At 45.0% G+C, this 20,937-nt stretch overlaps 1 protein-coding gene across 2 annotated transcripts in view; it reads right to left on the bottom strand.

The window, feature by feature from the left end:
* The window catches only part of LOC8052607 (delta-1-pyrroline-5-carboxylate synthase), a 50,007-nt gene extending 34,398 nt beyond the window's left edge, over nucleotides 1–15,609 (bottom strand). The window contains exon 1 of one of the 2 annotated variants that reach the window (XM_040215555.3): nucleotides 15,289–15,609. The gene's annotated coding sequence lies outside the window, so the exon portion shown is untranslated. The remainder of the gene's footprint in view (nucleotides 1–15,288) is intronic. The other variant, XM_040215554.3, reaches the window with a different exon arrangement.
* Nucleotides 15,610–20,937: the final 5,328 nt, after the last annotated feature.

Here is a 20,937-nt window from a genome sequence, read left to right as displayed (position 1 = left end):
CTTCGAAACTGAAAGGCGGCGCGTCCAATAAGTAAACACCCGATGACGGGGTATGGACAATGTTGGCGTCCACGAACTACAAACTAGATAACCTGCTAGATCTGAAGAAAACAGTTGGAAACATTGAAGCGTTGGTCAGCATTATGTCGGCACAATATGACGAAACACTGAAACCCGTCAAGGAACACAATAAAAAAATTAAAATTCTTATATCTAGAGTTGAAAAAATCGAGAAACGAGACGAAACGAGGGAACTTAGCCAGTTAAAGCGTGAGCTCCATGACTTGGAATGGAGAAGTCAGAAGCTTGATTTGGAATTCCATGGTATTCCAAAAAAACTAAAGACGAAGATGTTATGAGCAAAGTGAACGAGGTCGCGCCAGCGCTAGAAATGCCTGAACTGACTGGAACTGACATCACAGCAATCCACCGACTGCCGTCAAAGCCTGACAAGATTCCACGCATTATTGTCAGGTTTGCCTCTCAGACAACAAAAGGCGCGTGGTTGGACCGTAAGAAAAGGCTAAGGGCCTATGGAAAAAAAGGTGTGTATTAACGAGATCTTGACAAAACAAAACCGAGAACTGCTTGTCAAGGCAAAGAACTGGGCAAAAGGAAAAGGCTTCTTGTGTGTGTGGCACAAAAATGGTAAAATCTTTGTTAGGCGCAAAGATCTTTGTGATCAGGAGTGAGGAAGCTTTGCAAAACATTCCGTCGTAGTTGTATACTGATGACACTTAGATTCTATTTTTTTTATCCCTAATAAACTCATAATGACTTTTCCAATGACAGAAAGTACTTCTCTTAAGCCACTACGTCCTGATGAAATAACTGCTCTCCTCGAGAAATTTCACATTTAAAGTGTTTTCATTTAAACGGGCAGTCCACAGTCAATAAAAAGCAGACCTTGAATTGATTTTTGAACAGTTCGGTGTTCTTTTTGATATCATAATGCTTACCGAGACCTGGTATAAAGATGACTCAGATATTTTTAGTTTACCATCCCATGATACGCATGTTTTAAATCGCACTTTAAAGCGGGGCGGATGATTGGTCATCTTGATTAGAAAGAGTGTCGACTGTGAACTACTAAGTGACTATTCTCTTATCACCAAAGATTTAGAAACGTTGTGCTTACGTAACAATCAAAATATTTTCGCGGTTTTTTATCGCGCACCGGACTGCAGCATGTCATCCTTTTTTTTTTTTTTTGCATTTCTTGAGTCTTTTTTGGTGTTCACAAGTGAAGTCAATCATAACGTCATTTGTGGGGGTGATTTTAATATTTCTGTCTTCTGACAGCGGTTTAAGCATGTACGGATGTGTCAACACGACAGTCAATCCTACACGAATAACCTTACAGTCCAAAACCATATTAGATTTGTTTATAACTAATTTTCATATGGATGGAGTGAGCAGTGGAGTTATAAGTTGTGACTTGAGTGACCATCTTCCCATTTTCTTGTGTGTTGAGCTTTATATATCTCGAAAGCTAACGAAATGCTAACCTGCGGTTTTCCAAATAATTGATAAAAATAGCCTCGATGCTTTTAAACGAGACATTGCAGCTGTATACAGCTGCAATGTACTTACGGTGCTTACGCAAGAGACGGTTGATTATGCCTATAACTTGTTTTTAGAACAATTTCTCAAGCTGTATAAACATCACTTTCCATATAAATCCGCAAAAAATATTAAAAAGGATTCATAAACCGTGGGTGACGTCAAGTTTGATCTGAAAAATTCGTAAGAAAGATATACTATATAATTATAGACGCTTCGTTAAGACGCACAACCCGTATGCTCTTAAGAAATTTAAGTCTTACCGGAAAAGCTTAACCAAGGAGCTAAGGAATGTTTTTGGGGTGTTTCTAGATTCTACAGAAGCCTTTGACTGTCTTAATCACGAGATATTATTCAAAAAGCTTGGAATTTACGGCATTCGCAGACATGCTCTACTGCTTTTACAGTCATACCCACGACATCGCCAGCAATATGTTAACATAAACGGTCATTCTTCCCCTGTAAGATCTACTACGTTAGGTGTTCCACAAGGAAGCATATTGGGACCATTTCTTTTGAATTCGTTCATTAATAACATGATCAACGTAAATACTAAGGCGAAATTTGTAATCTATGCAGATGATACTACCATAGTTTTTTCTGTCGAAACCTGTGACGAATTAATTGATATGGCGAACTTTACTTTATTAAATATAAAAGGCTGGGGGGATAGCAACTCACTGAAAATTAAAATTAATAAGACGAAAGCAGTCATTTTTTGACCAAAAAATAGGCCTCTGGTTATATCGCAGGTTCTCCGCTTTGACTCGTCTCCCATCGAAATCGTTAGTTGTTTCAAAACTCTTGGAGTGGTTTTTAGTGAGACAATGAACTGGGATAATCATATCAACTATATTGTTCCGAAGCTTGCTCGGGTAGTGGGAATTTTAAATCGCTACCGATCTGTTTTACCAACGAGCGTTAAATTCTTGCTCTGTAAATACTATTCTAGTTTGGGGCACATCCACAATGACTAATATAAAAAACTGTTTTTGCTGCAGAAAAAAAATATTGAGAGGAATATGTAATGTGCCATATGACTTCCCTTGTGTCGATTTATTTAAGAACTGTAAAATAATTAACATTTATAAATTATATCAGTACAGACTCAATACTAGTTTTAAAAGTCAAAAAAAGGCTTGTGTTTTCTCGAAAGTGTTTTTTTTTTTTTTTTTTTTTTTTTTTTAACGTAAGAGATTTGTTTAAAAAATTCCGTGAAAGTTACACTTAAGCGGTTTGAGCAAGTGAGTTATACGGTCAGGGGGACATCGTATAGGGGGCTAATCGTAACGACCAGTCGGCTAATTAATTAAAATTCGTAATTGACTTTTTTATTAATGAAAATAGACATGTGGTTTCAAATAGAAACTTGCTGAGCGTCATCGAAAACCAATGAATCACTAATTTTCAGAAAGACTTTCAGCGCGTGAGAAGCGTAGTAGTGCACCAAAGTTACCATTCGTGGAGCAGATACAACGCTAGCGGTTGCGGTAAGGCGCCCGCGCGATTTTTCCGTCTTTCATCTAGCCCCAGCCTTCTACCTGCTCCACAAGTGGTAACTTTAGTTCACTGTATACGCTTCTCATGCGCTCAGTCTTTTGTGAAAATTACTGACTTAGTGGTTTTCGATGACGCTGAGCAAGTTTCTAATTGGAACCATATGTCTATTTAATTAACAATCTAAAAATTTGATTCAAAAATTTTAATTAATTAGCCAACTGATCGTTACGATTAGCCCCCTATACAATGTCCCCTTGGCTGTATAACTCACCCGCACAACCCTCATAAGTGTAAATTTAACGGCTTTTTTTAAACAAATCTGTTAAGTTAAAAAACACCCTATATATATATATATATATATAGAAAGGTAAACTACACCATGCGACATGAGCCCCCAGACGCCGCCCCCACACGAGATATACTTCTGGAGCTCCTGACCACCAATTCTCCAGGTGAACGCCAAAAGGACAAAGAAGCGGGAGACCTGTTTAACATTTTCGACTTATAGCATTTATGCTTTCTAGCACTGGTGACATAAGCAAGCTCGACATGCTTGCGAAGACGGAGCGTCCGGAAGTTGCTTGGGACGCAAGCGGCAGTTCATGTTTGTAAACAGAAAGACGCTTTCAGTCAGCTTTGCATGGGCGCCGCCATCTTGGTATCACGTGACCCGTCCGCAATTGCCGGCATCTAGCTTTCCCGCTGCCGCAAGGCGCTTCGTCAGTACTCGGACTGTGAATGGGCCGACGAGACGACACAAGTTTCTGGTCCAGACTTCAGAGACCATGTAAGTTCATCACATTTGTTACGCTTTAGCCGGGAAATAAAAGTAGTTGAAAGTTGAAACCCAGTGCGAATTCTGCAAATGTAGAGTTGACACCACTGATCTATATTATAGACCGACACGCGGAGCGGCTCTGTTTACCAACACGGCCAGAAGGCCGCGCATGCGCGGTAGCTATGTGGGCAAAAGCGACCCGGCCCTCCGTGTTTTCGCCATTGCGTTGTGTGGCGTGCGCTCGTTGTTGACGTTTTATAAATACTTCTAGCTTTATTTGTGAGTCGTATTTCCTGGCAACGTATGTCGTACGCCGTGCCCGACTATTTCAGCTCGCTACCCGAGCTTGAACGGCGGCGGTATCGAAACAAACTGCGTGGACGGCGTTGCCTACGAGAATCCGTACGCCGTTAACAAGGCCTGCTGGACTTCCGACGTGAAGTTGCTGCCACCGAAATCGACGGCTCACGTCGTCGTTTATTTAGTTTTTTCGCCAAGCCAGCTCATGGCCAACACGGAGCAGGTTTACAAGTCTCTCGAGGCCTACGATTACTTCGAGTCGGTTTCCGCACTGCCGCCGGGATCAGCAGACTGTGGGTCTGCGGAAGTGTATTTATTAATTAAATAAATGCGCACAGCGTCTTTAAGTCATGGTATGCTATTTTTTCTACTCTCATGACCACAAGGCATGACAAGCAGTAACGCTTTGTCCGTCCTGCAGTCTTGGTAACAAGTAACGGTGTTACCAGGAACGCGTAACTTTTTTCAGTAACGTAGTAACCTACTCGTTACTTCTTCGACACAGTAACGGGTAACGTACTTATGTTACTATTTCAAGTAACGTAGTTACGTTACTCGTTACTACAATTACACTTCAAGTTTTTCCGTGTTTTTAGGTGTCAAGCCATGTTTTTCTATGCGTTTTTTCTCGTCAGTATTTAGGTGAAACCGTAAAAAGAGATAAAGTATTTATGTTCTGTTTCTGCATGAACAGAATGTTTCTTGATATATGAGCGTATGCATACCTGTATCGTCAAAACCGTAAAGCGTGTTAAATCATAATTTAAAAAGTAACGCAGAAGTAACGTGCGTTACTTTTTATCGGTAGCGGTAACGCGTTCCTTTTATTTTTAAGCAACGTAGCTCAGTAATGCGTACCTTTGATTTGCAAGTAACGAGTAACGTATTTCGTTACTTTTTTTTTTTTTGGTAACGCCTACAACACTGCCGTTCTGTCACCAATCCCCTTCTGCTGGGTAGCACGGGCGTAGCGAGCCTCCAACGAGCGCTTGGCCGGTGCTTTGTGCGCGAACACCGTGGGAACAAAATCCGGGTGGTCTCGATCAGAGGACGGTTTCCCTGTACATAAGCAAGCCTCGGGACGGAGATTGAAATGGAAGCCGCACTTGCCTCCAAGAAAGTGCTTGCCGCACAAACGCGCGAGGCGACCATAATTTTCGATCCACGGATATTATCCACCTTCTATGCCTTTCAGAGTCTGCCGGGAACTTGTAGAAGCTCACTCCGCTACTTTTCCTGTACATTTCGGTGAGATTAACGGCAACACAGCTTCGCGTCATGCTGAAATACTATGACGCCCATGGGAAACGTGCGCCCTTTTGCCCACACCCCTCGGCTCCGGCGCGATCGCAGCGCCGCCGCAGCGCCGTGACGTCAAGCCCGCGTGCCGGTCTATAGGGGGCTGGATGACGCATAGCCACTTTCTGAGCAGGGAGCAAATGAAGCCACCGGAAGTTTGATGCTTGTCCCGAAAGTCGGGCGTGTGCTGGGCTTCCTAGCGCATCCAGTAGATGTTTTGGTCCCTACTTTCCGGTGTCTTTGAGTGGATTTTAATTATCATGCTCCGAATTAAATTCCGAAAATGAGGCATTTGAACTTGGGACATATGCACACTTGATCAACTAGAATCTCAAAATGTTTACATTGAATGGCTTCCCATGATACTTCTCGGGTCTGCATGCGCTCTTACTGCGCAACAAACAGGCTCTCTTGAGGTGAGAAGAGAAAATCCAGCCCTCGACGCTTTTGGAATCAGCACTCGGAAAAGTTACAAAGCCTGCCAAGCCAAGCGCTCACTTCCGGGACAAGCCGTTTACTTCCGATGGCTTCATACCTCTTTGCTGAATGCGCCATCTAGCCCCCTATAATAGAAATCAGCGGTTGACACAGCAAGGCTACCGGAGTCTTATCCATCGCTGTGGGGGGATCGGTCCGAGTGGCACTCGCGCACACCAACTCGGAGCACATGGAGCGAAAGCTCGCGCTGCAGAACCCAGGAATCCTGGGCTCAATCCCCACCCCTGCCCGTTTCGATCTGAATGAGCATCGTACCGGCGTGCGGTCGTGTATCACTACTGCGTGGTGCACGTTAGAGACCCCAGGCTAGCGGTTGTACTCAGTGGCGTAGCCAGAAAATATTTTCGGGGGCTGTTTCATGTGCTGGTGCAAACACACAAACACACAAAAAAAATATATATATATATTGAATAAAGTAAAATTTCGCGTAGCCAAATGGCTACGCGCCTGGTTGTACTGCACTGACTAAATTGCTCATCTACAGCGAGTGCCTCGATCGTTGAAACTTTGAAATGACTGACCTGTTATAAATATTCCCACAACTCCAATTATTATAAGCCGCCTCGATGGCTCCGAGGCGAGAGCGCCGGCCTACGGATCCCCAGGTGGCGGGTTCGAATCCCGACCGAGGTGCCCGCAATATGACGGAGGCTTATTGCGGAGAAGGCGCCGGGTAACCGAGCTTTCGGTTGCACGTGAACAGATCCCCAGGTGGTCGAAATTAATCCTCAGTCCTCCGCTGGGGCGTGCCAGATGCCCGTCGTAGGTTTGGCACGTAAAACCCCCAAATTTGATTTCCAATTATTATTGTCCATCGCTGCATGTGTTTAGTACTTTACTCGTCGCGGTCTTGCTTCTCGCTGCGTTAGGGCACTTTAATCAAGTAGGCGATTTGGCAAGCGAAACAACTTCGATCGCGATCACGACGGTCTGGGCCGTCGCTGAGGCGGATTGCTTGCTGTTGTTCGTCGCACCGCTCGGTTGTAGTAGATTCCTAGCAAACTTCGCTCGTCGTCCGGGAGTCACTAGCCTGCGGTCTTTGGCGCTGCGACTCGTCACTCATCAGAAAAATATCGCGTTTGATGATGGATGCATCGGAATGAGTTACAGCCAGGGTTGTCAAGTACCTAGGTACTAATAACTGGAAATCGATAACTATAGGTGGTACTTTTGTTGTACCTAAGGTACAAACCTAGGTACTTTCATTTCTCGGTATTGTATCTCTATCTTAGGTACATTTTCCAAAAACCTGTAACGAAGTGAAGTTACTTTTCTATTCACTTCGTAAAAATGGTAGAAACTATAAATCTTGAAGTATTAACACACTATCATGTGCCGTGATTAATTTTGAGTTGAGTACGCCCTGGTAGGCACTGACCTGAACGAACGACGTTTTAGCGAACGAAGCCCCGCCCATGATGTTTCATCGCACGACGCTTTAGCGAATGGCGGTGTTCATTTGAGCCAACGGTGGATTAGCCACGCCGTTCTAGCGACACCTATTTATCGAATCGCTTCGGAACTCCGCTTAGGGAAAATAGCCCCCTGCTTCCTTCATCTCAAACCGAAATCAACTTCATTGCGTGTCTAAAGCTCCTCTGGCAGCTATACAAGGGAGAAGGCGAAAGATATATGTGCGCAATTTCTATTGTCTGTATCTATAGTCCTGGTGGTGGCTCTCTTCTGCCATAAATACAATATAAAATATAATTGAAAATAAATTATAATTATAATCATAAAGCAACGTAACATCGCGTATACAATTCAATTATGCAAACATAAACTGTATGGAAAAGGCGTCGTCAGGCGAACAATATGGTGACGAGGAAGACTGCGAGCACTTCTTTAACTTCGAAACATCGTCCTCATCTGCTTCATGGGAGCAGGAATATGTACAGAACACTGAACTTCCTCCGACAAGAAGTCTGGAGTGTCTCAAGCACATGCCCCTGCTAAAAAGCGTGTCCTTGAAATTCAAAACTGGGCTTCCACGCAGTGCGGCGGTGCAGCGCGTTTTTAGCGTGAGGAACAATTGCTACTAAACTGCGATCGAAGATGTCAGATAAACACTCTGAGGAGGTCCTGATTCTGAAGTGAAATAGAGCACTTAAAGGGATACTTCAACGAAATTTGAAATATTCCCGTCGTGTTCAAAAATAGGTTGAATATGATCCGCAATATCCGTAAATGACAATCGCACGTTTGTACTTTGAGCCTGGTGGCTGGCAAGCGCTCGGGGAAGGCCCACCGGAGACCACGTGACATCTAACGCAATCGTGACGTAGGTCGTCTCGGGACGAGCAAAGCTACGGCGAGGCTGACGTCGAGAGGATGGCCTAGTCATTCCAGCCACCGAAACGGCTGCTTTTGTACGAATTTTGAGTGACGGGTTAATCTTCTATAATCTTTTAGGGGGACAATAGCGACTTCTGCGACACACAAAAGGCATTCTTGGGAAGAGGGGAGTTCCTCCTTCCCCTCTCCTCTCGTCGTGGCCGGAGGCGAGACACTCACCGTGACTAGCTCTCAAGGTTCCTAGACGGGCATTACAAGCGAGGCGTTAGCGACATCCACCAGGTGCTCTTTGCTAATCGTTTAATTCGTTTTAAAATTCCTTTTCGAGACTTTTTTAACAAGATATTGGAATGTCTGATGTGATACTGCTCCTTTGAACACATATAGACCAAAAAATGAGCGCCGAAGTTTCGTTGTAGTATCCCTTTTGGTACTTTTTGGCAGGTCATTACTCATCTTCTTTTTAATACTTTTTTGTGGAATTGATGTCGTTCGAAAGGCAATGCAATTCTCTTTCATTTGATATTATGTATGTACTGGTTTATACTGTTCATGCGCATTTGTAGCGTTGCGAATATGATGGCGCGGACCCTCACTTGCTCCGCTGTTTCATATTTCCTGAACGATCTATTAAAGATAACACTGTTGCAATAGAGCAGTTTTGTTAACATGATGTTGGAGCAGAATATAACGATATACGTTTTTGGTACTTACTTTGTTCTGTTCATCTCTCCAAATATTGCCCTAAAATTGCAATTTTCCAGCACAAATATGTTTTAATGACATGCGCTAGGGCAATGAAATTAGCTACAGATGTAGTGCTTACAATTGGTAATATGAAAAGAAAAATTTAATGTTGTGTACAATTTTTTTGTGTATATATATTCTATATAAAACGTAGCACTTTTTTGTGCTTCGAGTCACGGTGCTTCAAATGTCGCTGAGTAAATAATTAAACTATGATAAAATCTTTTATAACATTTAGAACTACAATGGTTGCCCAAGAAGTGGAAGATGGCTTTTTTTCATTTTCAAAGTTATAGCGTTTCAGGAGCCCTTCAAACTTACCTGTTTTTGACTCATATCTTTTTTGGACATCAAACAGATTTATTGGCATCAAGTAATATTTATTGGTTGGAATAGATATACATTGCGATGTATTACATTTTCACAATGTTCTTGCTTTGGTTTCTTAATAGGTGTAGAGCTTAGCTAATTTTAAAAACAATTAAAAACTGTTTGAGTGTTTTGTGGCGCTACTTGCCGGAAGCAGACAAAACTGCTGATTTCCAATGTTCAAGAAATTATCGAGGGCGGCGTTGGCGTCTGTATCACCATCCCAATGTCCGTGTTCTTTTACCTTCACATTTAGAAAATATAGACGCTTTGCAGCAGCTGTGCATGGACGCCGCCATAACTGACCTTCAGTTTTTGTTTCCTCTTATTTCGTTTATTTCACTTCATCATTACCATAGCAGGCCAGGTTATTGGCATATTAGATTCAACTGTGTCCTTTTCTAAAGCATCGGTCTTTGTAGAGGATCATCAACTACCGTTTCAGTTGCTCGGCATCTCGGTAAGACAAGAGAAGGTCAGCAATGGCGGCTGTAATTTGGCGCGTGTGTAAAGCGTCTATATTGTAAGATTTACTATCGACAAATGAATGGTTTAAGTACTGGGTCAGGTTAATGAATCTAAGATAAATAATTAGACAAGCATAGTGTGATATGATGCGTTCATTATTCGATATGACTGAAATCAATAAACAATAAAGACGAAAAGGAAAAGAATACACCTGAGTTCACCTCATGCCTAGAGCCACTAAATGAGCTGCGCTTAGAGTATCGGCACTCCGTTCCCCAACATTGTTGTGGGAGCCGCCATTTTGGGTCTTGTGCTGAGCAAACGCAACTGCCGATCGTCATGATTTAAAAGCTTGACTACCTCAGCATTAGATCCGGTGTTAGGAAGCTGATGCAATATTGCTTTGCTCTGTCGCGGACTGTTTGAACATTTGTGAAGGACGGAAAAGCGTTTCCTGTGATTTTAGATAAAGCTTCAGATAACCGGCAACCATAATTTTAAGCCACAATATGGCCGAGTGTCGTTACTCCGAAGCGTAGCTTATTTAATGACATGACACTATTCATGCTCTTGTTCAAGGAGTATGTAATACCTGGAGTGGCCATGACGTAAGCCCCATGGGTTTCGCAAGCCACTACATTTTGACGCCTGCCTCTTCCTCATTGTTCCCGCTAGTGCCAACAAATTAGCTACGCTTTAGAGTAGCGACACTTGGCCATATTGTGGCTTAAAATCATGGTTGCCAGTTATCTGAAGCTTTATGTGAAATCACAGAAAACGCTTTTCCGTCCTCCACAAACATTTAAACAGTTCGCAACAAAGCAAAGCCATATTACATGAGCTTCCTAACACCGAATCTAATGCTGACGAAGTAGCACTTTTGGATCATGACGATCGGCAGTTGCGTCCGCTCTGCACAAGCACTAAAATGGCGGCGCCCACAACAATGTCGGGGAACGGAGTGCCGATACTCTAAGCGCAGCTCCTTTGGTGGCTCTAGTTCCCGCGAACCTCCTTTCCCTTGCCTGAAACTGAAACTAAATATGAATAATACACCATTATTATAACTTATTTAGTTATAACCAACTACACATAATGAGAGGAGGAAGCGGCCGGGTAGGAGAAACGCGGGTTTTATGTGCGACCGTTCTAACCGTCTCAGAAGAGAGAACACGCGAGTTTGCGCTGGTATCAAAAAGACGATCCAAAGAAAAGAGGCGGCACGCCATGGTTCTTTGTGATTGTGCGTCTAATTTATATACAGGTATATTTGAAGATCGATGATGGGCGTCGATCGTTTCAAGGTAATGTAACGTAATAACATTATAATTATATAAACAATAAACATAATGAAGGACTGAACGACTCAATTTTTCTATTCTTGGATTGTAATATGGCGGTAGCCTATTGTACTTATTGTTGATGAAGAGCAATATGAGGTGACGAGGTAATGATTAAATGATGAGGCTCTATAAGGACGACGACATGAGTGGGTGTCGAACCACAACGTACAGTGCCAGACTTGTTTCAGGTATCGTGTACCCAAAGACCTTTCTACACCCGCAACAGAATATGGTAGAATCAATGAGGATGCTGCTTTACAACTTTACAACTGTACAAGGAACAGGAAAACTGCACTGTGCAAAAGTGCGGCTTATTCGTTAATATGAAGGACGGATTTCTAGCAGCATCCCCTAATGGACTGCTTGGTACAAGTGGCCTCGTTGACGTAAAGTGTCCCCGTTCCAAAAGATTCTTGAAGCAAACTGATACCGCGAAAGAGTATGAGGCGAAAAATAAGAAAAAGGAGCCTGGTGTGAAAGGTCCAAATCACCACCATAGCTTCTACTACCAAATACAAGGGAAGTTACACAATACAAAAAGAGTTTTGTGATTTCATTATTATTACACTCAAAAGCATTGATATCCAACGTATTTAGTGGGATGACACCTTCTGGTGAACCAACACAGAGCCTTTTCTACTCAAGTTTTACATGGAAGGCCGGATTTCCGCTGAAATTCCTCACGTAGACGAGTTGTCCGATCGAATAAACTGCCATTACTCCCGATCTGGGAATCTCTCGATCTTCGTTCGTAGGCCACAGTGTCATGAGATCGAGGGGTGTGGCTCTTTGTCCGCCGAACATTGCTTCGGCGGGTGTTTTTACCGTGTAAGATGAGACCGTCGCGTGCTGCCGGAACAAGCGATTCTTCACTGAACTGCCTCTTCCGTAAGCTTGAAGAGGGCTTTCTTCGTTTCGCACACCAAATGTTCTGGATTTGGCGCGTTATCAGAGAAAAGTATTTTCGGTAGTGCAATAGTAGGGAAAAGAGAGCGTATAACGTCATTGACGAGTTTGGACGTCGTGGCAGGCATCGTGTAAACTTCCAACCACTTAGAGTACGCATCGACCATGACTCCGGGCGCAGATACGGATACGTTTCGCCACCCACCAACTGATTAGTGGATCATTTTCAGTTATTGTTGATGATGGCGCTGGACTCGAGGAAGACTTCGAGTCTTTCCACAAAGTTAGCCCAGGTGCCAACACTTTTGTCGAAAGCGGTAAGTGTTCGAGACGTCGACAACGTCGGTAGCCACGTGCTGTGCTGGACACTGGACGCTTACCATTCGCTGAGAAGAAACGTGCTTGTTCGTCTGCCACGAGTCGTCCGATATCAGGTCATCACTGCAACTCCATCTCCCGACAAAACAGGTCTTCATTGTCCGCATGTCCCTAGTTATCAATCATGTAAACTTATAAATTCCAGAACGCGCATCACTTGCCAGCAGTGATAGAGTGCAGGCGAGCTGGTAATTAATCGACATCTTGTAGACTCTGAGATTGGGAACGATAAAAAAAACGGACGAACACAACCGTCCCTAAACGCCGCTCATTCATAGCGTCTTCATTGCAAATAAACGTCTTCCTATTTATTCTGTTGCTTTTCATCTTATTCCTCCTAAGCTGTACTTACAACATTATGTGTGTCGGTACTTCCGAAAATATTGCAACGGCGTTTGTTTTCTGGGAACTATAATGAAACAACCTTTACAACATTTTCCGGATCCCGTGAAACACAATATTTTGTGACGTCACCTTTCAGTCGTCATTATAAGTGTGAGGTAAGTAAGCGCACAGCTGGCAGCGGTGCGAGCAAGGCCACGATAGGAACGTGATGGCGCTCGAGCCATCCCACCGTGAACCAATATTTCGGCCACCCCACGGGTGCGTGCCGCCATCTATTGGTTGAACTAACGCCTTGTTCAAGATGGCTGCCGTGGGACCGCAGCCTGCGTCCTGGAATGCTCATCTGAATGCGGGTTTCCTTATTTCTCGCACTGACACCAATAAAGCACATTTATAGAACTCGGTTTTGTGCGTATCCTTATATAGAAAGCTTTACTTCTAATATATTCTGACAAATTTGGGGAAAATAAATAAACGAAGTATTTTTTAAGTAACTGTACCTGTACACAGGTACATTTTTAAGCGAGTACCTAGGTACCTTTTCGTATGAGTAACTGTAACTCTATCTTAGGTTCTTAGGTACATTTTTTAAGTAACTTTTACAACCCTGGTTACAGCGGACAACCTATGCGTTGGGTAGAAAGTCTGACGAAAACGAGTATAATCGCTAATTTGCGAGCGCGGCTCGAGAAAAAGTCCTGCCAGTCCCGTCCTAAAATCAAAGATGCTCTGCTCGGGTTACTCAGTATGAATCGGTGCATCTAAAACGGCACCAGCACGGACAGTCCATGTGTTTCAGCGGGGCATGTTCGGTGCACACAGCGTGGTTCCAGACCTCAATGCCGCCACTGCAGTTTTTGCAACCCACTACAGAGCACGCCTTGCCCGTCGGACGCCGTATCACACCACTGCGGTCGCCTCACCGTCACACAAACACCTGCAAGCGAGGTAAGCGGAGTGCAGGTGCAGGCCAAAAGACAGGCCGGCAATGGCGTCGTTGGGAGCGAGCCGACTGCTGGCGGTTCGGATAACTGTCGCGCTGAAGGCGTCTGCATGTGTCGTCTGATCGAGTCGTTTCTTTCCCTCTCTCTCTTTTTTTCTTTGTTGCATTGTTTGCGTTAGACTTGTACACGTTACCGAAAAATAGTAAGGAATTACATTTACAATTACTCAAGGCTAAATTGTAATTAAATACAAGTAGGGACCACTACCCCAAAAAGTAATCCGTTACTTTCGTGGCGTCACTTCCAACATTATTGTGCTCAAGTAAGAAACAAAGGGAAGAGGGTTAATCAAGTTCTTATAGTTGCAACCTGTTCCATGTATTGACGTTGAGTATTCTGAGCAAGAGCAACACTTGGCTCTCGAAAGTCGTCAGACATTTTGCGTAATTTCTTATTGAAAATGTCGACTGCTACGGCTGAACTTTCTTTGAACTGAGGCACTGGATGGGAGGGCCATATTGTGCCTCACGAATGCTTCATGCTCCGCTTTGAGCTTCTTCAGCGAAGCAATGAAAGTGCTATCTACCTCGCAGATAGAGCAAAGCTTTGTCGTTGCAGCCGTTGCCTGATATTCGAGAGTTTTAGTAGATCGTTCCGATACCTCCGATACCCCCGATAACGATACGCTGCATGCGCGAAGGCGGCGGCGGAGTATCGGGTCATCGCTATCGGAGTCATCGGAACGATCTACTAAAATTCTCTATTGTCGAAATCGCGAAGCTGCAGAAGTCGTCATACAACTAGCCAAAATTGGAATAAGAACTGATTTATGTACATCTTACTATAACGGCATATATTGCCAGACAATGGCATACAAAGTTGGTAACGTGAGGAGATCATTAAATAATAAGTAAGGTTTGGATCAACAGTCCTCTTGAACAGGTCGAGCCTCGGTTGAGATGTTGGTGACTAAGAAAGCGTTTTCAATGTATAAATATAAGTAATAATAAGAATAAGAAAAAATGAGACGTTTACAATTCTCTGTAATGCCGAATTAGAGCGCAGCTCTTGAGGAGGAGGAGGGGAGGGTTACGCTTGACGTCACGAGAATAAATTTTCCCGCTAAATTTTGTGGCAAATTTTTCCGTTACGTTTAGCGAGGAAATGTCCCCGCTAAATTTATCAAACAAATTTTCCGCCAAATTTAGCGGGAAAATTTTACTCTCGTAACGTCACACGTGACGTCACGTCTGACGTCACGAGGGTAAAAATTTCCCGCTAGATTTTGCGGAAATTTTTTCTACTAAATTCAGGGGAAAAATTTTCCCGCCATATTTAGCGGAAAAAATGTCCCGGTTGAGTGCGTCACGTGACGTCATACGTGACGTCATTATGGGAACCGTCCCATAACGCAATGCGCGGTTACACCGACGGCAACGGCGACGCCGCTGAAGCCGGAAACAGGCGCCCAAGAGCTGCACACTAAACGAACACCAAGACACTCATACCGACAACTAACTAGAACGTCAGTTAAAACAAGGAAATGTAAACGCACGTTTGCCGTGTGTACCTTTCTTGATGCCGTTCAAAAACGCACGGAGCACGGACCGACGGTAGTTTACTCCGCTGTTCTCCAGATAGACGTCCGCTGGGTGTTGCAGAAAATATTTGGTTTCCGTTTGAGGAGGGGGTGGGAGAGAAGGAATCTCATGTGCGGAAGCGTGAGTCGAGGCTGTGGCTCGCTGAATGCATAGCCCCGAGGGAAGAGACCTGGAGTGGGGTTACTACAGTAGAACTTATATGAACGGTGAATATACAGGTTGCATGGTCGACTGGTTAATCGGCAATCGGCGACTTCGGGCTCTCCGAGCCCATGCTATATAGCCCGCCGAGGGCGAGACGGCCCGCGGAGAGAGAGGAGCCTTCCCCGGCGTTCGAGTGTTCACGTGGTATTCGAAGTTCGAGGTGGCTGATGCAATTTCCGGGTGTTCTTTCAGCGAGGACCAGATGATGGCAATCTTGCCGCGCTCCGGTGGCTGATGCAAAGAGTCCGCGCCCTTGCCGCTCGAAATGAAACACAACACCGTCAGACCCACCCACACACACACACACTCGCACGCCAGCGTTTCTCCTTGCGAGGGCTGGCGGTCAGGGTATGCCCCCACACTCAAACCTGTTCCGACCGCTCCCCCCCTCCCCCCTTCCCCCCCTCTCTTCTCCCCTCCAACCACCGGTGAGGCTGTTCATTTAAAGCTGCAGCTGCACTCCATAGGCGACGAGGCCCCACAGGCTATACCGTGTTGGTGCCGGTTTTTAATTTTGTGCAGCGTGTTTAATATGGTTTATATATATATATATATATATATATATATATATATATATATATATATATATATATATATGTGTGTGTGTGTGTGTGTGTATGTGTGTGTGGGTGGGTGTGTGTATATGTATGTATGCATGTATCAGTAGTAGGTGATATGTATTCTCTCTTTGAAAGCCTTGTTAACCCGTTCGTTTAAAGTTGTAATTCATTGTTTGTCCAGTATATGCGTTCTCACTAATAAACCTCCGAAGATTCTATCGGACTGCAGCCTTCATTTCTCTGCACTGCGCTTCGTCAGTGGTCTTTGATATATATACGTATATATGTATATACCGGGTTTTTTTTTTTTTTTTTAATTTAACACTTTTTTTCTTTTTAAATCCGTGAAAGTTACACTTATGCGATTTGCGCGGGTGAGTTATACGGCCAGGGGGACATAGTGTAGGGTGCTAATCGTAACGATCAGTCGGCTAATTAAGTAAAATTTGTTAATTAACTTTTTAATGACTGAAAATAAACAAATGGTTTCAATGCGGAGGGCAAGTTCGTCTGCTTCTTGCGCAGGGGGTAGCGGTGACGTCAGAACGCCGAGCCCTGATTGGCTGATCGCGACCCCTTATCTGAGCGTCGTCTGCTCCTTTGCAACGTCGTCTGCTCGCAACGTCGTCTGCGTCAGTCTCACCTTTCCTGCGACTTTCGGAAGTGCAGAGGCCAGAGGCCAGGTTCACAAAACGATCTTACGCCAAAAATGTGCGCAAGACAAAACTTTGAACAAATTCGTATTCACGAAACGAAATTTCGGTAAGTTTTGCGCAGGTTACGACGAAATCCTACGACAGCTCGGAAGCTATCTTACGCACTTTTTACGATCAAATCAGCATGGCCAACAGCGTCGCGGTCGCGACGACCAACGGACGTTTATTTTTCTACGTGCGCTTCTCACGCGTTCCGACTTCAAGTAGCAAGAAAAAATTAAAAAGCACTTCAAACAGACCACGACGAACAAGAACGCTGGATCCACAAACACCCGGGAAAAGCTCCAACGGCCACGATTCCACCGACAACGACCAAGCGAGCACGGAAGATAGGCCTAGCAGGCACTCCGACTCGGCGACCGTCTGGCCACGACCGGCTGGCGTGCTGAATGGAATATGCCTGCGCGACCCTTGTGAATTCTTCTTGTCTTATACTTTGATCACTGACCTCGATTTTAGATTAAGAGGTCATTCTCTTCCCCTTGTCATCTCCTTGTTTTCCGAGGCAACGGTGACTCTCGCCAGTAAAAAAGCGGTGAATCTCCGACAGACGCAGGAAAGGTAAACCAGCCATCGCTTTGACTAGCAGACGTAAAGCAGACGACGTTAAAAGGAAGATGGGGCACTTCTACATTTGAGAAAAAACACTTGAATTGCGTTCATTTGGCCTTTAGAATAACAGATATCAAAATTATATTTCAATGCGACGCGCCGGAGAGCCACAAGAGCAATTTCAAAATAGGGCTGAAGCCCCGCCCCCCTAGCCTTGGGCAGCCAAAAGAGCCGTCGATGACGTCATGGACAGCGACTGTCTGTCGCGTTTTTCTCGCGTTTAACAATACTTACGCAGCAAATGGTTTGGGTATTCGGGTTCACGGGGTAAAAATACACTAGAATTCACTTCTAACTCATTTTTTCCAAGAAGCTCCGTAGCTTCCCTTTAACTGCGCCAACCCGACGACGCCGTTAAAGAGAGAGGAGTCTCGCCGCACACGAAAGGAGGGGAAAAGTATTTGGGAGGGAACTTGCGGACACTAACCACCCTCACTCACGTTTCTTAGCAAACAAACCTCGGCGCCTCGGGACACCTCGCCAGGGAGTCCTTTGACTTCCCTCCTTGATGCGCGTCTGCTAATTGTTAGACAAAAACAACGTACCGCTCGAGTTATTTCGTCTGCCCTCTCTGAAAGGCGAAGTCGAGCTCGCTCGACTTTCGAAAGTCGCAGGAAAGGTAAGACAGACGCAGACGACGTTGCGAGCAGACGACGTTGCAAAGGAGCAGACGACGCTCAGATAGGGGGTCGCGCTCAGCCAGTCAGGGCTCGGCGTTCTGACGTCACCGCTACTTCCTTTCTCATGCGCAGAAGACGAAAATGAACCGACTTGCGAGGCGTATAAGAAACATGCTAAGCGTCATTGAAAACCACTAAATCAGTAATTTTGAGAAAGTTTTTGAGCGAGTGAGAAGCGTAGTATAGTGCACTAAAGTTACCTTAGCGGTTGCGGTAGGGTGCCCGCGCGATTAGACCGACACGCGGGCTTGACGTCACGGAGCTGCGGCGGCGCTGCAATCGCGCCGGAGCCGGGTGGTGTGAGCAAAAGGCCGCGCGTTTCGCACGAGCGTCATAGCATTTCAGCATGCCGCGAAGCTGTGTGGCCGTTAATTGCACCGAAAGGTACAGAAAAATTAGCGGAGTGAGTTTCCACAAGTTCCCGGCGAACTTTGAAAGGCACAGAAGGTGGATAATATTAGTGGATCGAAAAGAATGGTCGCCTCGCGCGAACGACCGTTTGTGCGGCAAGCACTTTCTTGAAGGCAAGTGCGACTTCCATTTCAATCTCCGTCCTGAGGCTTGCTTATGCGCAGGGAAACCGTCGTCTGATCGAGACCACCCGGATTTTGTTCCCACGGCGTTCGCGCACAAAGCACCGGCCAAGCGCTCGTCGGAGGCTCGCTAGGCCCGTGCACCGTGGGCCCGTGCTACCAAACAGAACGGGATCGGCGACAGAACGGCAGTGTTGTAGGCGCTACCGAAAAAAAGTAACGAAATACGTTGATCGTTACTTGCAAATAAAAGGTACGCGTAACCGAGCTACGTTACCTAAAAATAAAAGGAACGCGTTACCGCTACCGATAAAAAGTAACGCATGTTACTTTTTTAAATTATGGTTTAAATCGTTTTACTGTTTTGACGATACAGCTGTGCATAAGCTCATATATAAAGAAACATTATGTTCATTCAGAAACAGAACATAATTACTTCATCTCTTTTTACGGTTTCACCTAAATACCAGAAAAAACGCAGAAAACTCTGAAATGTACATGGCAATTCACGCCTAAAAACACCAAAAAAATTGAAGTGTAATTTCTTTGAAACTTGGGTAGTAACGAGTAACGTAGCTACGTTACTTTAAATAGTAACGTAAGTACGTTACCCGTTACTGTGTCGAAAAAGTAACCAGTAGGTTACCACGTTACTGAAAAAAGCAACGCGTTCCTGGTAACGCCGTTTCTTGTAACGTGTTACCTCCAGGACTGCAGAGCGGAAAGCGTTACTGCTTGTCTTGCCTTGTGGTCATGAGAGTAGGAAAATTTTCATACCTTGACTCGAAGACGCTGTGTGTATTTAATCAATTATTAAATACATTTCCGTTGACCTACAGTCTGCTGATCCCGCTGGCAGTGCGGTAACCAACTCTAAGCAATCGTAGGCCTCGAGAGACTGGGACGCCTGCACCGTGTCGGCCGTGGACTGGCTTGGCGAAAAAACTAAATAAACGAAGACGTGTGCCGTCGACTATAGGTGGCAGCAACGTCACGTCGGAAGTCCAGCAGGCCCTGTTTGCGGCGTACGGATCCTCGTCGTCAACGCCTTCCACACCCAGTTTGTTTCGATATCGCTGCCGTTCAGGCTCAGGTAGCGAGGTCAAATAGCCGGGCATAGCATACGACATACGTTGTCGGGAAATATGACGCCTAAATAAAGCTACAAGTGTCCCTACAACGTCAACAACGCGCGCGCGCCACACAACGCAATGGCGGAAACACGGAGAGCAGGGCCGCTTTTGCCCACATAGCTTCCGCGCATGCGCGGCCTTCCGGCCGTGTTGGTAAACAGAGCCGCTCCGCGCGCCGGTCTATAAGCTTCGGTCCGAGCGCGGCCGATGTTATGAGCCGAAGGGCCAATCAAACAACGAAAGAGGCACAACGTCATCGCGTGCTCTCTGCAGCTGATAGGACCAGCCGGTATTCGCCGTCTCCCTGTGCGTGCTCCTCCGCCGGCTAGTCCTATTAAACGCAGAGAGCACGCCATGACGTTGCGCTTTTTGCGCCGTTTGATTGGCCCTTCGGCTCATAACATCGGCCGCGCTCGGACCGAAGCTGAAACGAAGTATATATACCCAGCCCTGCACAGGAGTGGTAACTTTAGTACACTACTACGTTTCTCACGCGCTCAGTCTTTCTTAAAATTACTGATTCAGTGGTTTTCGATGACGCTGAGCAAGTTTCTAATTGGAACCGTATGTCTGTTTTCATTAATTAAAATGTTAATTAACCAATTTTCACTAATTAGCCGACTAATCATTACGATTAGCCGCCTACACTATCTCCCCCTGGCCGTATACTATAACTCACATGCAGCAACCGCATAAGTGTACCTTTCACGCTTTTTTTAAACAAATCTATTAATTTAAAAAAAACAGCCTGTATATATATGTCGACAAATTCGATATTGCGAAAACTACGCGTCTTAACAAAAAAAGGCTTGTGTCATTTTGGTCCTGGGCCAGGGGCCTATTTAGGAAAATTATTAAAGTCCAGAATAATTAGGTTGTTATTTATTTCTGCCTAATTAACTTTCTGAATATTGTGTTTCAGGGCATGGTTTCAATTAAAAGATTGCTCAGCGTCATCGATAAACACTAAATTAAAAAATCGCAGAACGATAGAAAGCACGCCCAGCATTTTACGGCTCTCTGGAAAACCGCACATATTTTACGGGTTTTTAGGTTTCGGTTTGCAATCGGAGCGCAACTCGGCCCCAACGGCACCGCGCCCCGTCGAGAAATAATGCAACCAAGCTCTGCTTCGCTGTCATCGCGCGATGCAGCAGAGGCTGGT

Source organism: Ixodes scapularis, unplaced genomic scaffold (genome assembly GCF_016920785.2).
Source record: "Ixodes scapularis isolate PalLabHiFi unplaced genomic scaffold, ASM1692078v2 PGA_scaffold9__187_contigs__length_104089568, whole genome shotgun sequence".
Classification (NCBI taxonomy): domain Eukaryota; kingdom Metazoa; phylum Arthropoda; class Arachnida; order Ixodida; family Ixodidae; genus Ixodes; species Ixodes scapularis.
The sequence above is the reverse complement of the archived record's forward strand: the minus strand, read 5'-3'. Positions and strand labels throughout refer to the sequence as shown.